The sequence below is a fragment of the Trachemys scripta genome, chromosome 11 (assembly GCF_013100865.1).
Source record: "Trachemys scripta elegans isolate TJP31775 chromosome 11, CAS_Tse_1.0, whole genome shotgun sequence".
NCBI lineage: Eukaryota > Metazoa > Chordata > Testudines > Emydidae > Trachemys > Trachemys scripta.
The window spans coordinates 32682541-32689199 of NC_048308.1; positions in this window are offsets into that span (position 1 = coordinate 32682541).

The window sequence follows — 6659 nt, forward strand, 5'->3', positions numbered from 1 at the left end:
TGAGCCTCGGTTATTGCATACCTGTGCTAGAACATGTTTTGTTCCCTTGCTTCCATAGCTAGAAACTAGTGAGATGTTATAACTATGAACTGTGTTTTAGCCTAGATGGGTACCAGGTTTAATACATGGTTCCTTCATATGGTTATAACACCTGTTACTTCTGTTCACAGAAGAAATGTCTGTTTAGGCCAGACAAAAACATGTTATAACACATGCGGGCCACAACCACAGTTCGCAGCTGTGTGTAGGTTGGGCCTATGCTAGCTTTTTCTGAAAAAATTCCCCCTTGTGAGACTCTACCAGAGGCAGCAGTGATAGGAAGCTTCAGGCAATTGCTGGAATTTTTGGTACCATGCTATCTAAATCTGCTCCGAGTGGCTGTTTGCACCTTGTCTATGCAAATGTTCCCACAGTTGCTATCGCTGGTGGAGCAGCTGCAGGGTATTAGCAATTATGGGATTTTTTTTTTCCCCAGAAAAAAAGTCTAGTGCAGCCAAGGTTTTATTTATATTTTGTATGTATACGAAGCCCATATCTCAATAGATTACAATCCACATCAGTTCACATTGGGCAAAAGTGCTGATTCTTCAGTACTACAAAGAACAATATATGCTTAAGTTCAGTCTCACTTCAGTCATTTTGTGTGTCTGAGCAGTCTGGAGGAAATACAGGTCATCATATAAGAGAACCGAAGAGGCATATTACTACCCATTATGCTGGACTTCACCTGGTCTGGACATACATAAAAAAAGAATTCCGCTGCCACCACTCCCTTTGTATCTCCATTTTTCAAATTCTAAAAAAGGGGGGAAAAGATTAAACTTTTTTTTAAATGCATAAAAACTGCAGAAGAAAGAGACAATCACATTTTGAATCAGTATAAACCATATTATCATAATATTACAGTATATATGAACACTTTAAAACTAGATCTATGTTCATGGAAAATTTGTTTCCATCTACATTATTTGCCTTATGGTGACAAAATATGGCACCAGGTGATGTTTTAGTAAAAAGATTGCTGTTAGGTATTTTGTATTGAATTTTTATAGCAAACTTTTATACAGTAAAATACAAATGCAAAAAACATTAATGTAACAAGAAAAATTCCAAAGTAGATTTATCAGCTATTCAGGTTTGCATTTCAACATAACAGGCCGGGTTGGTTGTGTGTTCAATTAGATTTGACGACAGAAGCAACATCAATATGTAATGCACTATTAAAAAATACAGAACTTATTATTTTGTTAGCACAGTAGGTGTGTCCCTTTTTTTTATTAACAGAATGCTGTCCATGAGGGGTAAATCTGAAGCCCTTACTCTGTTAGAACATTGACTTCATTAGTTTTCCTTGATTAAATACCGAATGGAGACTCCAGAAGACCTGATCCAACAAGGTGCTAAAAGCCCTCAACTTCCACTTACTTCAGTGGGAACTGAAAGCAACAAGCTTCTCATAAGTTCGGGGCTAAGTTACAGTAAAGATCAAATCCTATGGCAGTAAGACCCAGATTTGTAAAGGTATTTAGGTGCCAAAAGATGCAGATAGGCACCTAATGGGATTTTAAAAAGTATCATCACCTAAATATCTTTAAAATCTGAGGTGTGCCTCTTCATATACTCTGTTAGCTCCTGTTTTTCCTTCTTTTATAGAAAATGGGCCAGATCCTCAGTGGGTTTTAATTGGAGTATCTCCACTGAAGTCAACTGAGCTAAACCAGTTTATGCCAGCTGATCGTCTGGCCCGATATACTATATCTTGAGAGAACAAAATCAGTGAAGAGGTCAGGAATGGAGGGTAACACGGGAAGAACCAGTTTTCAAGCTTTAATTTCTGCCAGTTCATCATATTGTTTATTCAAGAGCAAATACATTGACTTTGGATTAAATCTAACATTCTCTTTAGAGCTAATTTTGTAAAGATAGTAGCCTTGATTTTCATGACTTTGTTAGAGCTCTGGCACCAACTACTCCACTATTCCAACTGTGTTCGGAGAACGGGTTGTAACAAGGTTTTATTTCATAGTGTAGGCAACATCATAACAATTTTCTCAGGTCTTGAGAAATGATTGGGGGACTAGGTCCCACAACACAGTTGTAGCTACTGGCTATCTATCTCAACTACTTATACAGCCCCTATCACTGTCATATCTGAAGATCTTCCCATCTTTAATGTATCTATCCTCACAACATCCCGGTGAGGTAGGGCAGTGCTATTATCCTTACTTTACAGATGGGGAACCGAAGCAATGAACGAGTTAGTGACTGGCTGAAGGTCAGACAGGAAGTTTGCAGCGGTGCAAGGAATTAAACTTGGGTCTCCCCAGGCTAATACCCTAACCACCAGACCACCCTTCCTGTCTGGGGCTAGGACTAACCCAGCCATACTAGTACTAAAAATGGGATCCTGTGTACATACAAGTTCAAAGCCAGAACTGCTTTTTAAAATGGTCCTTGCTAACACTTTCAAATCCCATTGTAGACAGGCACTGGTATAGCTTAGATCCTACCGAGAATACTTACAGTGCCTCTACTACCAAAACTGCAAGATTTGTATAAACCCTTTTTTAATAAGGCTAAGTCTATCTACACAGAAATTTCAGACAATATTAGGCACTTTTCTGGAAAGGTCCGTTTTTAAACATGGCTAGAACCTTAGCATAAATACACCTATATTCTTGCATGTTTTCCTTCACCAGGGTGCATAAGGATTTTTATCCCTTATAAACAAATTATGTCAATGGTATAACCTTGCTGGGACTTACCTAGTTAGCCATATTTAATATTCTATCCTGTTTAACCTGACACCCTGGTTTGCCTCATCCACCTGTTATATCTTGTCTTTTAGTTATCAGCTATTTGGGACAGGAACTGTCCTTTTCTGTATGTTTGTACAGCACCTATCACAATGTGGCCCACCCTGGTTGAGCCATATATGTGTTAATGCCATGCAGATATTAAATAGTCTGTAGGGAGATAGGGCTGAAAAGTTCTTTTGGGTTGACCTCAGAATGTTGATGAAATGAGCTTCTTTGCCCTTACTTACTCTAGCCTTTTTTTCCTTAATTTTCTTACCATTGCTAACACAAATGTAGCACAGCGGGAGCTAATGGGTAACCAGGCAAAGTGGGGTCACTAGTCTTGTAACTTCTATGTTGTGTAGATCACTTTTGTTAGTCTCTAAGGTGCCACACGCACTCCTTGTTCTTTTTGAACAGTTAGTTGACTTGGTAATTCAAGTCCCATAGCCGATATACACCAGTGCTCCCCCTGTAGACACAGTCTTTGACCAGTGAATGCAGCCTTCTGCATCATTGGTGTTGGCAGCTTTGGTGCATCGCAGAAAGGCGTACAATGAATGTACAGGAAAAACCTCCCTAATATCATCAGAACTTACCAGGTTTTCTGTTCCATATTCATTTATGTACAACGATTAGCTCGTTCTTTTCAAATGCCAGGGATGTATTGCTCACTAGAGGAACTTCAGTACCCAGCAGTCTTTAATGTAAAAGGCAAACCTTTCCACTAATGAGCAGTTTGTCTAGTGTTCTTAACCTTATCAGCAGCTCCTGAAGTGATAAAGGCTTAACTATTATGCACTGAAAGGTGTTGATAATTCTCAATCTTCATGCAGAAAAAGGCTCTTTTTTGTCACTTCTTAGAGTCTACTGTTAAACTTAGCAGACTGCTTACAAATTGCCTCGCCTGTTCTGCAAAGCAGACAGCTGGAAGCATTGGTGGACAGGCGGCAGGGGGAGCCTCCTCTTGTCAGGACGAAAGTGATACCTGCTGCTTAACAGAAAAAGATCCATTTAAAATTTAATGATGTAGACCTGTCCTACGAAATGGACCAGGCTTCAAGAAGAGGAGACTAAAAGTGGAAAGGAAAAAGGAAAAAAAGAAGGATTTTGAAAAGAAAAGCAAATATACATATTAGGACACAACACTGACTGGCATGTTTGGTAGCCAGAGTCGAAGTGGTAGAGCCCCACTACACTCTCATGTCCTGACAAAAGGAGGAACACAGCTGGTTTAGGCTTAGCTTTGCAGGGTTATGGAATGAAGAACATAGGACATCATTGTCTCTGTGTAACTGCAAGAGAAACAATAAAAGCTTGATCAGCTGAATGCTTAAAAATGGCTGAATGTTTGATGAGATGAAGATGTAATTTTGTCTATGCTCCCCAAGGATCTGGATTAAATATGACTACAGGGCCTAATCAAATAGCTAGTCACTGAACAACGGTCCCAACTGCATTTTTCATTCTAGGCATGCCAGTTTCTCCCCTCCCGCCCCTCCTCCAAGTACATTACTTATTCACTGGTTTGTCAGCAGTGTGCATTATTAGCGCTTGAGAGATAAAACTTTAAGTGTTGCTCCCAATTAGCACAACAGTGACCACGCACCATGCTCTGTGCTTAATGCCTGCTCTCAGAGAGGAGCTGGTTTTGAAGGTCTGAGGTGGAGGAGAAAAAAAAAAAAAAAAAAGAAACAGCTTAAGCATTCATTTTGAGTGGAGAGACAGCTCCTATTAACATTTAACAGCATTTGTGCAACTTGGTGCGGAGGTTATGATGCAAATGAGGAGGAATTAAAAGTGGCCAGGGGTTTGTCATTGATGGATTGCAGTCTGGCGGTGTTCACACTTCTGCCGTGTCCATCAGAAGCGATTACTGTGTAATTAAACCTTATTTCTCGACTCTTCAGTGCATAATTACTTTGTGAATGTAACCATCATCTAAAAAAGCTACCAAAATGCTTTAGCATTTAGTCTAGCAGTCATTTCCCTAGCTTGTGTCAGATATAACCATCAGACAGTGCAAAAGAACTGTCACTTTTAATAAGAGGCAAAAAATTAAATGAAACAGTATGCTTATTACAGGAAAATTAGGCGTTCAAGTGGTAGAGTCCTTTTCTGCTATTTGCATAATTTATTCTTTTTTGTCCCTCACACCAGAAGCTTCAGGCAATTTTCTTCACATTTAAATAGATCGCACATTTAAGGCTACTTAAGGAAAATTATCACTTTGCATATTTTAATTGTTGTGAAGAAAGTGAATAGAAGAGGTCTGCAGCTTGGACTCTTGAGTCAGTCAGATGCTCAACTGTCTGATTCTGGAGCTCCCCACTGCTCCACTAGAGATAACCCTACAGTTCACAGCCATCCACTTGCATTTCATCAGCATGCAAATGCAGCTCCAAGCACTACAATAAGTGGGTCTTTGATATTTACAAACTAGCTACTAATAACTAAAATGTAATTTGTTTGACATAACTTTAGATTCTCTTATCTGACTGCTTTTTTTAAAAAAATAGATAAGTCCTTTAGCTTTACAAAACCTAAGATATCATCCATTCAAGCTGCAGCTTGCCCTATAAGGTCTGGAAGCATTATTTGTGGTGAAATCATGTCAGGTTCTGTCTTCAGTGGAGTTTCAGCAGCCCAGCTCTTCAATTTCATTTTGAATTCTTTAGTTTAATTTCCGCTCCTCCCCACTTTAATAAAATAAAATGAGAATTCAAATAAGATTTACAGTGAGAAACACTTTCACCCCATTTACCTACGGAAATATATGTATTAGTCTGATGCCATGTAGAAATGGATGTTCCAGTCATTCAGCAAAGGATGAAATGTGGCAGTATGGTACTTTGTGTTATAATCTGAAAAAAAAAAAAAAAAAGAGAGGGTTATGATACAGTACATTACAAAGCAAAAAGCTGTAAACAGGCTGATGACTGTACAAATTCAGTTAATTATGAAGCTAATGAAAAATTAAAAGGGAGTTCTAATGAAAAATTTGATCAAATGTTGCTCAGATTATCATTTCATATAATTAAGTGGCTGGAAAAAGGTTCCCCAAGGTATATTTTAGCTTGTGATCTTTTTCACACTTAAAAAAATACAAGAAAGTTAACAGAGTAAAAGCCAGTTTTCTTTTTGACAACCCCGTGTCTCGAAGTATGTTAACATGTAATTTGATTACATCAGCATCACTTTTGTTTAATTACCAACTATTGTGTTCCCTTTGGCTGTTGATCATTTCAATGTACAACTGTTTTTAAGTGCAGTCTTTATAAACTAATGAATGTCTGCGTGACTTTTGTTAGTACACATTTGTAGACTCTGAGCCAACATTTATCTTTAAAAGTAAGTGAAGTAGACTGTAGTTGACTGAATCCACCAGTGTATTGCAAAGGAAAATGAAACAGCACAATATAAGAACTGACAATGCTCAGAGTAAGATATAACCCCGTGATGTGGCAAGAAAAATAAATTCTTAAATATGTTTGTGGCTTTTCTTTACTATGGATATGATGAAGCATATCATTTGGATAAAATTAATATACATATAAATACATATTCCTTCCTCTCACTCTTTATATGAATAAAATAAGTAATGTTGTGGAGTTTAAAATATGAAATATTTTCACAAGTTAGGGATAACCTCATAACTCATAAGAGCTGGAATAAAACAGAAGCCATGAGTGGGTGATATTAAGTAATCTGAAACTAGTTTATATATTTGTAAATCCATTAATTGAAGAAAAAAATTAGCTTAGTTTAGATTTTAGTATCTGAAGATGATGCGTATGAATCAGCTCAGTTCAGTCCCACTTGTGCCTGCATTATCAAAATACTAGTGAAAGAAAGACACAA